Here is a 15,491-nt window from a genome sequence, read left to right as displayed (position 1 = left end):
GCATGTGTCCTGGGTCACATGACTGTGAGTAGCATGGCAGCTTGCCTTTGTGCATTCCTCTTAGACGGTGAGACACAAGGCAGACTAGATGTTGGCAGGATGGGCCATCCTTCCAGAGTAAATGGGCAGAGCTGTTCCCTGCCCCACTTGAATTTCAAAGGACACGCCTCAGCACACTCACAATGAACTTCACATAAGCTTTTTGTCACTCCAGACCCCTTGGAGCCTGGGCAGGGGGGATGGAATTTGCAGAACTTTCTTTAGGGGAAATCTCTAGAGGTTTCTTCCACGTCCAAGCTGGCATCAGGTTAGAAATAAAATCCACAGACCCACTCTTTATTTCACTCCTAGACCTGCAGAAGACACTCGGAAGACCTGCCCTGCACTTTAGAGGTCTGCCCTGTTGCTTGAGGCCTGCTTTGACTTCAGAAGACTGTCCAGCTGCTGGAAGCCTGCACTGAACCTTTAGAGGACAGCCCTTCTGCTGAAGGAGTGGTGGAGTGGAGTGGCTCACTGGTTAGAGGCGGCAGAACAAGAAGTAGAAGTCAGCCCGGGACCAGAGTTTGATTCCCGACGCAGCAGGGTCGTGGACCAGGGTCAGCGGACTCGATAATTCTCGCCTCGGTGCCTACTCTAACCAGGGATCGCACTCGGCAACTCTGGGCATTAGCTTGCCTAATCTCCACAACGGCCCCATCAACGCCGGGGATGCCTGGCTCCACCTTGGGGATTCCCAGCAGGGACCATCCCACAGGGAAAGCCAGGATGCCTGGCTCCACCTTGGGGATTCCCAGCAGGGACCATCCCACAGGGAAAGCCAGGACGGGTTCCCCAGCGGTATACAGCGCCAGGACGCCGCTGGCAACAGTGCGCTTTACAAGTATACACATTACATTACATTACATTACATTACAAGGACTACCTTGCTGCATGAAGCCAGTACTACCAGAGTGACTCTAAGGGCTAGTTGGCAAGTCTCCTGTTCTGAGCTATGGGGGACAGAAAAAGATCCAACAACTTGAACCGTGCATCTGGACCCTGCCTGAAGTCAGTCCTATCCTCCAAGCTGTGCCCACCCAGTCTTGGAACCTTAGTGATCGTGCAAAAGGTGCCCAAACAGCCCGATTTTTCTAACTTGATGTGGGACTTTTCTTCTGAAATGTTTTACCTTTAATACTGTTTAGGTGCGATATAAATACTTTACACAATGCCTTTAAATTAGCCTGACTGCTTTTGTTACTAGATACCAGAGGGCTAAGCACAGGTTAAATTTGGTTACTTTTTGTGGTTCACCCTTGACACAAGGATTGTTGTTGTTCCTTCAGATGGGTTAACGCCCCCTCAACAAAAAACGTGGGAGCACAGACACTTCATCACTGGTTAGTACCATAGCTACAGTCACTATAACCGACTCTGGGAAAGACAGAGAAGTGCAGATATAAATATACAGATCTATAAACTAAACATTTCTAGTACGTCCAACGCCCTGCGTACATAAATAGTGCCCCGTCCGCGTGGCCCCAGGTCTGCTTTCGCCTTTACACTAATATCTCCTCTGACTTTCCCGGACTTGTCTCACAATCTGCCTTTAATGCGCTAGCGGCGCTTTTGTTGTTCTCGAGGTGGTTGTTCATTGTCGTTACGTCTGTGCTTTCACCCCGGGCTGGGAATAGTGAACCAGCCGTTCCCTTTAACCGCTGCCTCTCGCAGCCAGTGTGGGCTGATGGTGGCTTTAACTTGCAAATCAGTCAGCCGGTCTCCAGGGAGGAGGACGCTTCCTGGTAGCGAGGGGTGAGCACCCGGACCTGCCGCTGCTGGGTGTGTTTTCATGTGCCTTATGTTCACAGAGGAAGGAGCCAGTAAATGATACAGCAACAAACAAGCAGGTGGAACGGTGGCCGAGGAGAGACAGGAGACTGAGAACCAGGAGAAAAGCGAACAGGACATGTGCCAGGGTAATCCATATTCTGTTGGAAAACTTCCATTGTGGCAACAAAAGTAATAATGGCAGCGTGGGAGAGAGTATGTTGTAGATGAAGGGGGGAGAAGAATGCTATGGAGGGAATAAAAAGTGAAACAGCCAGAGAGAGGCAGAGGATCACAAGGAGCGGGAGACAAGGGCTCAGAGGATGAGGCAGAGGTATAGAGAAGTGATGCCCAGACGACCAGAGGCTTAACTGGGACCGAGAGTCTAAAGAACGGACAGGTGAGTGTAGGGACCGGTGCAAACAGAGTGGAGAAAGTGATAAAGAGAGGCGTAAAGAGGCTGAGAGAGCGAAAGAAACAGGCAACTGTTTGAGAAAGAGCGGTGGAAACTTCGAGGCTGAGAAAGAGGGAACATGAGATATAGGGAGTGTAAAGATACTTCCACGAATTTATAGTCCCGAGCGAGAGAGAGGGTGAAAACGAGAGGCGAACGGAGTCTAGGAACACTAAAGAGAGGTGGATGAGACTACGGGGACCCTGAGAGGGGACAAACAGGCAGGGGTAGAGAGGAGACTCTGCCAAGAGAGAGACAGGCAGCGTGAAGGGGAGAGACTGCTTTCTAGAAGGGACAGCGAGGTGCCTGACACACATCGACGCACAGCGCGTCAGCGGGACGGCCCCCAAGAGGGCAGAGGGAGTGGTGACCAGAGGGGAGCGCGGTAACCAGAGAGGTGAGAGCCAGACCCGGGCGGAAGCGCGGCCTCGGCAGGTGTCTCTGTAAGGGGAGGGGCCGGTGCGATGTCGCGTGGAGCCAGGTGAGGAGAGACAGGGGGTGAGGGGCACGAGGCGAAGGCTTGCTGGTGGGGTTTGATGAAGCCGGGGGCGTCACACCGCAGCCGCAGGTGAGAAAGTACATACAACGCTGCCAAATGGAAATGAATGAATGCAGTGACCCGCCTCAGTGCGCGTCTTCCTTCAGGACAGGGGTTGGGGGTGTTCGGTTGTACTCTTAGAGGTAAGGAGAGAGAGAATTCTCGAGTTCCCCTTCACCAAGGAAAAGGGAAATAAAGTTGTGTTTGTATTGTGTTTGGCACTTTATCTAGAACGCAACTCACACACCTTGTTTTTAGAGTTGTAATTCACTGCTTGGTGGGTTGTCGCCACGGCTGTGTGTAAACGTAAAAATGTGATTAAAAATAATGTGCGTACATAATGGAAGTATGGGTTATAAAGTCCAGTCGGGTCACCTGAAAGCTCATTGTTGACTGAAGGAGTGGGCTCACTAAATGTGCGATTTGTTTGTAATGGGTTACAATTGTGGCCTAGTTTAAGGCTCCCTCAACAAGAGGGGGGAGGTCACTTCTTCCTATTGATCGCGCCCACCCTCCTGCTTGGGTGTCAGAAAGTCAGTCCTGTTTGGGATCTTATTCCCAATAATTGGTATGTTCCAAAGCAGTGCTTGCAGCTTCACACCATTCCCCTTCGCGGCACTGTGCAAAACCACAGTTTCTATTACTCAACCCAGTGGCACTCGTTATTAATCTAATGACTAAGGATTGAGCGCCCCTATGAAAATCATGTATCCATTGACTGCATTTTGCACATCAACTCACTGCAGCAGGCGCTCAACCTACTAAACTGCTTTACAAGTACTACCCGTGTGTTCCCTTTATTCGCCCCATTGGTCTCGACGCTCGTACACTGTATGTCTCTTGTGCCTGTCACTTGCGCCTATTTCGCAGCATTTTCTGTCACCAGCTTAGCAATCAGGCGAAAATTAACAGTGCGCTTGATCACTCACTCGACTGAGCCTGGACTGAGAACGAAGCTCGCAGGTGCGAAAGCAGCTCATTCGCCAATGTTACTGGCCAGTTTGATATGTAGCGCCTAAGAGGTCCCTTATTGCCAGTGAAGCACAAAAGACGCAGGGGAATGCCTCGATTTGTTCATAGTGAAACAACTGTGCCTAACTCGTATATTATTCATAAACCCAGTTTCCACATCGGACTCGTGGCTTGTGGTTTAGTGACTCGCTCTGGGTAAGCCTGCCTGCCTGATCGCCTCTCACCAGTGCCTGGGCCACCAGGAAGTACTGTACGTTCAACCTGGGGACAAACACCTTCGAGAGTTTATACATTTATAGAGAATCTACGAAAATCAGATTCAGTGAATATATGCAAAACATTGCCCTCTGGATGTTTTCCAACTTCCTTCAACTGAACACTGGAAAGGCAAAGCTCTTCGGCAAACTCACTCCTTTTGGTCTGAAGACCCACCTGAAGAGGAAGTTAGAATTCTGGGCATCCTGACTGACGATCACCTCTCTATGAAAGAACAGTTAAACTATATCTTTGGCTCCTGTTTCAGGACCATGCGCCTTATTAGGAAGGTTTTCCAGTGGCTGCCACTTCATACCAGAAAATCTCTCACTCAGGCACTTATTGTAAGTCACCTGGACTTTGGCAACGCCCTTATGGTAGCAGCGAATGAAGCCCTCCTAGCTAAACTTCAGGAGGCACAAAATACGGCTGCCCGCCTGGTTTGTAGTCTGCCACCCGCGCCCCCTCAGAGCCAACGCTCAAATCTCTGCATTGGCTACCTATAACAAAGTGTTCCCTCTTCATACTACTCTGCCTAGTACACAAGTCCCTTTTTGAAAATGGCCCCCTCTATCTGTGTAGCAAGCTGTAGCTTTATGTGCCAATGCGCAATCTTAGGTCCTGTGGACAAGCTTCACTACGCCCTCCCCGCGTATGTACAGCCAGATATGCGGGTAGATCATTTTCACATCTAGCCCCCATCATTGGAACAGGATACCCCTGCATATACAGTCCTGTCCCGATCCAGCCCTATTCAAAACAAATATCAAAACCTGGCTCTTCTAACTCCTTTAATCTTTTTGACCTGTTGAGCACGTGATAGCGCAGAGACATTCTCTGGGGTGATTTGTTCGCGCTTTATAAATGTTAGTTACATAACATAACAACAAGTCACCGGGGCAGGGAGTCTGCATGTGCTGGCCCCTACTGTGAGCCCTTCCTGGAAGGGGAAGGATCAGTCCTGGAGTAGAAGGCTCCTTCTCGCCTGCGATCAAGTTCACGCTATATAAAACTTATTAAATAAATAAATAAATAAGTGTGCACCAATATATTGACCTGAGGTTTGCCAAAAAGCCAAATGATATTTTTTGCGTATACATTTTATGACGCAAAAATATTTTTGACTCAGTCACGCACAGTGTCCATTAGGATAGAAGGACATCAGATTTCTCCCTCACTCACATCTTAGCCCTCGCTGCTGCTGCTTCCAGAACACAAACACAAACCTTCAGGTCAGTGGTTCTTAACCTGGGGGTCTGGGGACTCCTGGGGTTCCGCAACACCACAACTGTTCCCAAAAAATTAAATAATATTAGCCAGTTAGTAAAGCATTGTGTTGTAAATACATTTACAGCAACTCAGCTGGTTTGCATGTGTCTGTGTATATGGAACCTTAAAGTGCATGATGACAGCGTGGAATGTTGGGTATGCCTGAGACTGGAGGAGTGGCAGTTGGATTGAGTGGGTGAGCTATGAAGATCAGCTCCTGGTGGGGCCATGTACCAGCTTGGATCTATCATATGTCATCTGGAATTGATCCTGTAACTAACATGAATTGATCCTGTGACAACTTAATAAATCTATACTTGGATCTACCTCGTGACTACCATTTATACTTCATTTCATTGGCGACGAGGATGGTGTGTCTCGCTACGTCTTCTTGGAGGCATCCTGTTTGCATCCATTCAATTTCATCCTTCCATTCATTTTCATCCTGTTCCTAGTATGGACTATTACTGACTGTCTTTATCTTTGGCTTTCTGTTCTCTTCTTTACAAATTCGTTATTACTATTTATTTATTTGTTCTCTTTGTCTCATTAAGGAAAGAGGATGTGTTGTAAATACATTTACAGCAACTCAGCTGGGTTGCATGTGTCTGTGTATATGGAACCTTAAAGTGCATGATGACAGCGTGGAATGTTGGGTATGCCTGAGACTGGAGGAGTGGCAGTTGGATTGAGTGGGTGAGCTATGAAGATCAGCTCCTGGTGGGGCCATGTACCAGCTTGGATCTATCATATGTCATCTGGAATTGATCCTGTAACTAACATGAATTGATCCTGTGACAACTTAATAAATCTATACTTGGATCTACCTCATGACTACCATTTATACTTCATTTCACATATCTACATAAAAGAGATACAAGTGAAATTGAAAATGTTAAAAAAGTTCTGTAAATGTGAAGGAATTTGAAATTGGGAGCTAAAAATTAGGCTGGTGCCCTTCAGCTCGATTCGTGGGAGCCACTCAAGTACAACGAACATTAGTATGGACAATTGGTGACCTCAATTAAAGCACTAATATACAGTGACAACAAACATACATTAGCAAAAAAGACAAAGCAATATGCTAAAATTGCTTTATATTTGAGAAATAAATCAACATTTAGAAATGCTCCAATCTTCCCATTAAAATTTCGATTTTTGCACATCTTTTGCCTCTGTATTAAATATTTCATAATCAGGGGCGGCTGGCATGTATATGCACCGGTGAGGCGGGCGGGCAGGCAGGCAAGCAACTAAGTGGTGGATCAGTGGTTGTGTGTATGCAGGCAAGGCGAGTGGCAAATAATAAAAAATAAAAGTCACATACCTTGCCTGTTGCACATCCGACATCCTCCTCAGTCCCTTCTCTGTCGGCTTCTCGGGCTCCAGCCTCCAGGAAATTCCCCTAACCAATCCGGGTGTTACTCTCACCAGCATGAGAGCAGCGCCAGGATTGGATGAATCGTCCTGGCTGGATGCTTCTTAAGGCCCTTTACGCCTGTGCTTGGTCTCTACCCAGCTGTCTAAGACAGCTGAGTGGAGAGCTGCAAATTGCATGTCAAGAGAGAAGGCTAAAATGACGTGTATTTTGGAGGTTCCATCTTGCTCCTACAGTCTCTATGCTATCAATTAGCAGAAGAGGAGGACACGCCTCCATTTATCCCGGCTGGAGGCTGCTGCACGCTAAACGTGAGAAATAAAATTCCAATGAAATCATTTAATTAAAATTTTATTTTTCATGTTTAGCGCTACTGCAGTGGGCGGGGGCGATGCCCCTCGTCCTCACGAAGAAACCGCTGCTGTTCATAATTTATAAATATATGTTTAATGTACACTAGTGTCCGTAGTTCTGTGTATTGTTTTGAGGTTCAAATCGCACAAATTGCTTAGATGGGGGTCCCTGCTGTCCAGCAGTCATTTATTGGAGCTCCCTAGAAGTAGAAATGTTAGGCACCGCTGGTTTAGGTGATATGTGTTGGGCTGTACTGGGGATGGGGCCTCAATCATTATCTTGCAGGCCATCCAGAAGCTGAAGTGCATAAAAGAGAATGGAATTGTGATCCGGTGTGCAATGGGACTGAGGCGGTGGTAGGGATGTGGCTACTTTCCAACCCCTGCATATGTAGGACCTTTGCCACTGTAACCTTTGTCTCTCACCCTCATTTTTAATCAATGCTTAATTTAAGCTGGTGTTGCAGGTGGGATCGACCGGCGCTCATTTTTGGGGCTGGGACTTATTTTTCCTCATGAGACTATCAGCCACAGCAAAAGGGAGAAAACACAAGAGGGGCAAAGAAGGAGGAAGAGCAAGAGGGACAGAGGGATAAAGCAGGGATGGGAAAGAGCCTGCACTAGTTCAATACTGTGAGAGAGCGCTTGGTTGGAAGAGTGTTCATATGCAGTGTATGTGAATGGTTCTGGTGTCTTTCTGTAGCAGGCTGTGCAGACAAAACTCAATGGTTCTCATTTTACCAACCTCGGGAGGAATAGTAAGCCCTTTGGGATTCAAACATGCACTCACACAGATCTCTGCAGCAGACACCCACATGACTACAATACTGGCTTTAGGCATAGCTACCAAGTGGGCCCGAGTAACATTTGACACCTTCCGCCAGTCCCGGCTTTTTAGCCAACAATACTTTGCATGTTGAGATGTTTTAGACCAAAAATATCAAGCTGTGATAAGTTAGAGAAAGCAATTCTCTGTTGGACAAAAAACAAGGACTGGCTTGAGGTAGCAAACCTGATATGAGGCCACTTGTCAACGTAGTATGCTTTTTCTACTTTATCAGTACACAGCCCGTTCCAGGTTCCGAGATCAACAGGGCTAGAAATCCCAGAATGCAAAAAAGCTGGCCTCACTAGAGCTAATTTCAGATCAGTTTCGAAACAGTATTTTTTAAATACCTTAATGGTTGTGTACAGATGTATGATCATGTTGATTGATCTCTGTTGGTCCTGTTAATAACCTGTCACAAAGCTGTTAAAAGGCCCCAAGTCACAGTCACACAATCAGCATATCCTAACGTTTTATCCTACAACTCTTTGTATGTTGGGGGGAGGGGTTAACTCATACCTACAATGTTAAAAGAGCTATTACAAGTCCCATTATGCAGTGTCATTCATTTCACATGCTCCCTTTTATCTGCACGGGGGTAAGCCCTCAGCGAAGTAGGGTGAGCATTCAGCCTACGTCACCAGGTTTTCCACATTTCAGTATTGGGCTTCACTTTTACAAACTATTGTTTTCCTGTGCAGTAGACTAGTTGGTTCAATTGAAAGGATCAATGACTATAAGACCCAGAATGCCTTAGGCTGTGAAACAGAGGCCTATGGCATCGATATGTGGTCTCCAGGGGAGATGGAGTAAGTGGCAACAGTATAAGCAATGATTTCAGAAAGCCCCCACTTTGCAGAATGGCTGGTGTCAGATCAAGACAAGATCTGAAGACACCCTGTGACCCCTAGAAGCAAACAAAAACAGACATGAAGTTTGTGATCAAATGCAACTGCCCGGGTCTCAGAAATACTTGCTATTGTTGGCAAGTGGGCTTAATATCAAGTGCCAGTCCTGTAATTTTACTCAAAAGAAGCTTGCATTCTGCTACATGTGTCAGGCAGGCCTGACAGAAAGTGTCTTGATAGCTCTGCCATGCATTGCTCAGACCCTACCACCCGGCCAACAGCCCAGGTGTGTCCACGGAGCAGCCAGGTCTCCGGTTCCAAGCTGTTGCTAGGCTGCTTAATTAACCCACACCTTTCAGAACAGGTAAATAAAGACACCGATAAGCCGTCCAGGGCAGGCCTTCTTTCACTTATTTATGAGTCTGCTGAAGTGCACACATCCTACCCAGGGAGCGCCAGAGCAGAGATCGGGCGCCAGTTGTCCCATGTCTGGTGTGAATCTTCAAGTCCTGGAAGCTGCAGTTCTGTGGTACTGCTGAGCAGTGTAAAACTGCTAGAAACAGAATGCAAGGCAAAAGTCTTGACTGGATTATTTATATACATTTCAAAGCGGCAGTTCGAGACATGTATAAGAACACCGTATAAACAATTGCTTTAATCCAGCGAATGAAGTACCTTAAACATAACAAGCATTGGCATAGCCAATAGGTATCGCTTTTGGGACCTTATAAGTATTTAGTTATGCAGCACAATATCCTTGGCGCAACAACATCAACTGTTGCATGGCTAAACACTTATAAGGTCCCAAAGGCGAGACCTATTGGCTATGCCAATGCTTGTTTTAGGTTTAGAGGTGGAGATGGGTTTTAAGGAATCAGGGATGGGAGGGATTTAAAGGTGGGAAGGGATTTTTAAGCTTCAGGGATGGGTGGGTTTTAGAGGTGGAGAGGATTTGTTTAGGGTTCAGCAGTGGTATGTAGCAGTGGATAGGGGTTTTTAGCATTCAGGAACGGATGAGGTTTAGGGATGGAGAGGGTTTTTTAGTTTTCAGGATAGGTGAGGTTAGGGGTGGAGAGCGATTTTTAGGATTCAGAGGTGGATGATGAGGTTTATTTAGGGTTGATGGATGAGTGGGTTTTAGGGATGGAAAAGGGTTTTTATGCTTCAGAGATGAATGGCACTTAGGGCTGGCTAGGCTAAAGGATTTTAGAGTTCATAGATCGGTGAGGTTTAGGGGTGGAGAGAGGTGTTTAGGTTTCAGGGATTGGTGGTGTTTGTGTGGAGAGGGTTTTATTTTTACATTTCAAATAAAAAAGTATATTAAGTGAATGTTAACATTTAATTTGATTTAACGACGTGCGTTGTACTGTTATTTTACATTAAGATGCATTACTACAGGATGGTAGGACAGCCATTGTAGACATCACAAAGTAAAGTATCACAATGAAACAACTGATATTTATGTGGGGTGATTGCACTGCGTTGACTTGCATTCTGTGTGTATGCACGTTTGAGCCGTCTGCACTATAATCCTGATCTATGTACAAGGATATCATGTCCATTTGCGACCCCCACCATGTGTGTATCTGTGTCTGGGAAGAGCACAATGCTGCTGCCCGTGTTCTACACATTCAGTATGTGCAAGTGCACTGTTACATCTACTGCTATACAATCCCTGTTCTGCCTGTGGGATGGAAGCAGGCAGTGCTCATTCCAGGACAGTTACTGTTCTTTGTGTGGTAATGATGTCTGAAAATCTATCCTCCTTACATCCTCCTTAATCTGTCCTTTTAGACTTGACAAAGACTGCAACAATGTTTTAAATGCTTTACAGTTTGAAGACGGAGGGTGACTGGCGGCAGGTTGTTAGGACAGACGACGCAGACATTATTCAAACAAAATAAATAACAGTAGAAATCGCTGCCTTGGGGAGCGCGCGGAGCCCTGTCCACGTCTGACGCACTCTCTTTGGCATGAGTGGGCAGTTAGTGGAAGCGTGATGAAATGCACGTACCGCAGAATATTCCAGCACAGGCATAGCACTGACTGAGCACGAAAGGAGATCCCCCGAGCAGAGATTCAAGAGCACTGCCAGAGATGCACAAACGGTGGGCGAAGAGTTCTGAAATGCATAGGCTGGACTTAGAAGAGTAGAAATAATACAAATGCCTAAATTAGGAGAAGGAATCGTACTTGCCGCCGCAGATCTGTGAGATGGGCCATTTCAACCTTTCAACTATTTTGAAACATTTTTGCTGTCTAGTTGATGGCATCACAGTATGACTTGAAACTCGACGTCAATAATCAAAGAAACATTTTAGTACCCTTAACAATGGCACTATTCATTATGCCAGATGAGACTCACGGACCTAGGCTTATATAACCGAGTGTAGGCATATGCAGTACAAAATGGCTGGACTCTGATGCAATAGTTTAGTGATATCTCGCTTACTGCCCTCTCGTAGTCGGCCCCAAATGCATCTTTAAGTACCCGCACATTCGGTGCAGCATTTCTGTTACAAAACAAGCATTGCGCAAAATGCATAGATGGGGCTGCAGCGGAAGAGAGAGGCGGAGGGAGTTGTGTGCACGTGCGCTGCGCACGAAAGCACTTAATGAGCCATGACGGCTCGTAGCTGTAAAACAAGACTTAATAATGAGATAAGAAAAGCAGATGGCGGCTGCTCACGTTCACGCGCACATGCAAGCAAGCTTTAGGCCAGGAAAAGCTTGTCGGTAGGTAGCACTTTGAAAACCCCCTTACTAAAAGTCGAGCAAGCAGCGCATGCACTGCTCTAGGCTCGACCTAAAAATGGGATCTGTGATTCTGAGTCAAATGGGGGGGGCCTTGTTCAGTGAGCGTGGGGTGCAGGATCAAAAGCATGGCTAAAAAGAACAAGATATTCTGCAGCTATTTTGTTGGTCTTTCATCTTCAAGTAAGTGACTGCATGTAAAATACACACCTTAAATGAAAAATAAATGCAAGTTAAACTAATCAGTGAGCGATGCACTATTTTACGTTGTGAAAGCTCTATCGGTTAATGTAATCACATAGATAGATGTGTGTGTAATCAGAGAGTCACAGAATTGAATTCTGTCTGGAATTCAATTTTGGTTTGTGTAGTGGGAAATAGTGATGTGTGTTTTTAGTATTACGAGCAATGAAACAGTGTTTCATTCTGATCGTTGAATTGGCGGAATTCGGCAAATCTACTTGCGGCCAAAGTCTGCCTATTGCTCCAGAAATGCAAGCTGGCGAGCGAGATTTGGCATCCCCTAGTGCGATTTTCTAAGGTGGCCGGTCGTGATCGTTAGTGGTTAGAGGGCATCTCCAGCAGATTTTCTATTCAAGCAGCAGCAAAGTCTACTCGATTGGCTTGCAATACTGGTGCTAAATTACAGTGCAACATGCATATTTTCTGCATGTTGGTGGAACTCTGTGGAATATCGCAGAGCTTCTAAGTAACTCTGCGGAGTGCAGTGAAGTGGCAGGTCCCAGCTTGTGACAGAAAGCATCTTGAATATGTATGCCATTATTTTAAACTTCCATTAGACATATAAGATAGGCTGCCACGGAGTGCCCAAACAAATTTAGATTTAATGAAATGGTTTCAAAATATAGATCTGTTAGTGCTCCGACTGTAAATATAGATCTGTGTAGTGTGCAGACTGTAAATATAGATCTGAGTAGTGTGCAGACAGTACCTAGCGTAAATACTTTTTTATAACTGTCCATTAAAAGCACGCACCCAATAGCTCATCAGGTCACCTTACAATACCACCCAAAAAGAGTACTGTATAAGTGACTCCATCAATTAAAGCCAATTTGGGCATCCAAGCAGTCTTTACATTTGCAGATTATCCAAGAGTGCACATTTACATTTCTCCCAAGCAGCAGACACCCTGGAAAGAAGGCCTGGTTCTTGTTCACCTGTCTGTCCCTCCTTCATCTTCACAGCACAGGAGACTCAATTCCCTCCACTTCAGCTGAGGCATCTCAAGTGTTATAATTAAGGATGGTTACCTTATGACGTAGAGGAACTGATTTTGTCAAATAAAAAGTTTATGGACACACCGTGCCCCTCAGATTTCGCCCACTTTGACCTCTGCTTCAGTCATATACAATGATGCACACCATCCAACTCCTGTATGATACAATATCAGCTTCCTTCACATGGCTCGCCAGTGAGAAGCAGATATCACATGGTGTCAGAGAAGACAAGCTAGTCACCCCTGCAATGAGCAGGGTTTCCGCTTCCTTTGGAGACTCTGAACAGCTGATGTCCATTAAAGGATAAGACACCCCAGGATATCGGAGCAAGTCCAAGCAAGCTTTTTATGTATTTATTTTTTTAGCATTGAGAGGTTGGTGTCTCCCAGGTAATGTTCAGCAAAAGGCCAAAGCTGCATCACAGCCTACAGCCTCCACACCCAATGAAATATATTTTTTAATTAGCAGATTGGCAGGTTTGAATTATGGGATTTTAGCACGGAGGCCTGGCACGTGAAGCACGCACTCAGGAGGCCGGATCCATAACCTGGCAGAGGGCCAAGCAGGGGCGGTTTCTTTTCATGGGTGGAAAAGAGTTGTCCCATGTGCTGCGAGCTCAGCGGTAAATACAGCATGATGAATTGGTCATTACCATTATATTATTCTGTGTGCCGCCAGCCATAGCAAGTGGATGCGGGGCAGATTCCTGCGGATTGCAGGATGACGTTGTAGGTGCTCAGTACACATTTCATATTGGCCGGCTGCCTACAACCTTTCAATCTGACACGCGGACTTCAATCAAAGACAGCAATCCCAGCATTGTAAAACAGCAGAGGGATTGCAAGCACAAGCCCTCCCCGCCTCAAAATGAGCACTCGGTTAGCCTGATTCAACCAATTGGATTGCTTGGATTCCCTTGTCACAAGAAGGGAAGTCCTTCCCTTTTCTTCCTGCTCCTCGTCATCCCCAGGATTGGAGCGGGGAGAGGAGCATCGTTTTGGAATGCCCGGCGGCCGGCAGCATTTATGGTGATTGCCACACCATTAATTAATATTGCCAGCCGCCACTGACTGACACTCGACAGAAGTCTAATCCTTCTCTCCAGCAGGAACATTAATCGACATTTTTATTGCTGCCTGAAAGCTGGACTCACAAGGAGCTCTGAAGCAGGTGTTTCTAAATCTTAAGTTATTGCTAAACACAGTGCCCCATCTGAGTTCAGTACCCACCTCCAGGTCAGCACCCAGTGCGTCAACACCGGTCGCACCGCCCTAAAGCTGGGTGTAGACGATACAGGGATTCTGATGTTAACTGAACAAGTTACTGGACGCCAGTGCTAGTGAATCAGGGCCTCAATATATGATGAGAAGAAAGGCAGGATTGACTCTGCTTTCTCAAGACCGATAATCATATGCTGGCACTTCCTGGGAACTCAGACAAGACCATAATCAGCCAAAACCTTTTTTCCTCATCAAGTAGGTGGTAAGCACTCAGCAACCATAACATGCCCTTCTTGTCTCAGACCCAAGTACTATCCCCCACTTATAAAGAAACAAAGTTGTCAATATCAGAAACTCAATTGGCTTTACAAATCAATCTTTCCCAGCCAAACTCTGTCAACAGGTTTGCCTATCAAAACGCTTCACCAGGATCCCCTTGAATGGCTCTGTTTATTGTTTTATATCTAAAAAGAACACACTACTGTCTAGACACACACCCTTAATTTATCAGTGTCAAACTCTTTTTAACTACAAGTACCAGCCGCGGTTCCTGCAGGTATCAGTGGGGGGAGGTGGTGGGTGGGGGGGGGAGAGCGGTGGGGCCGGGTAAGAGGCGATTTTGAGGGACGATGCAGAGAGAAAATTCATTCGTTATTTAATTTTCCCTCTGCATCATCCCCTCGAAATCCCCCCTTACCCGGCCCCACTGCCCCCACCACTGTTACCTGCAGGGACCGTGGCTCCCAAGTACATTGCCAGGTGCAGTCAAACCAAGTCAAGTGGAACCCCACTTTAAAAGTCTGTCTTTAATCTGGAGCTGATCCAAAACTACTGCCCACCATTCAGTGGCAGCTGCCACAAAACAAAAGTGGGGGATGGGAGGAAGGCCGGGGGTTTTTAGGGACGGATAATTCAGGGGAAAATAATGATTAAAAAACCGTACCTTTTGCTGCTGCTGCCTCGGATGCCTGCCTCAAACCTTCAATTTCAGCAGTCTCTGGGAAGGCACAGGCTCCCCTCCCAATCTAGAAGCTGCTCTGATGCTATGAGAGCAGCACCAGCATTGGTCTGAGCGGCCTGGTCTGCTGCTCAGACACTGCCTGGAAGCCTGCGGCTTTTATCCGATCTGGCTGTGAACACAGCCGGGTTAGAGAAATAGAAGTGCGCTTGTCTGTTTGGCTGGCTCGAGATGGCTGGCCAAACTTGCATGCACTCTTCTAAGTGCCCTCCACTCCTCCATTTCATGGGCTGGCCCTGCCCTACACATGCATGCCAGCCAGTCACAGAAAAATAAAATGATATTGTTTATTATCATTTTCTTTTTCTAGGACTGACTCTGACGGGTGGGGCGATGCTCCTCCTCCATTATGGAGGAGCCACCTCTGGTGGTAGTTTGACTCACCATAAAATAGCCCAAGGGGTGCTTGCTTCAAAGAACAGATCTGAATTTTATGTTGATAGCTGAGTGGATTAGTAAAGCTACCCTTTACCAGTGCTTGAAAACAAATTAAAAGTATGTGAGAGAAGGTCTCTGTTGAGATGAGGGACACTTTTGCAAGGTGGTAGTGAGGGAATACGAG

The 15,491-nt window shown here is 46.4% G+C and overlaps 1 protein-coding gene across 2 annotated transcripts in view; it reads left to right on the top strand.

The window, feature by feature from the left end:
• The first annotated feature begins 1,761 nt into the window (after positions 1 to 1,761).
• FAM83E (family with sequence similarity 83 member E) overlaps positions 1,762 to 15,491 on the top strand; it is a 452,947-nt gene continuing 439,217 nt past the window's right edge. Inside the window, exon 1 of one of the 2 annotated variants that reach the window (XM_078654959.1) lies at positions 1,762 to 1,955. The gene's annotated coding sequence lies outside the window, so the exon portion shown is untranslated. Of the gene's footprint in view, positions 1,956 to 2,612; positions 2,829 to 15,491 lie in introns of those variants that run through there. The other variant, XM_078654958.1, reaches the window with a different exon arrangement.

The sequence above is a fragment of the Lissotriton helveticus genome, chromosome 7, assembly GCF_964261635.1.
Source record: "Lissotriton helveticus chromosome 7, aLisHel1.1, whole genome shotgun sequence".
NCBI classification, from domain to species: Eukaryota; Metazoa; Chordata; class Amphibia; order Caudata; family Salamandridae; genus Lissotriton; species Lissotriton helveticus.
The sequence above is the reverse complement of the archived record's forward strand: the minus strand, read 5'-3'. Positions and strand labels throughout refer to the sequence as shown.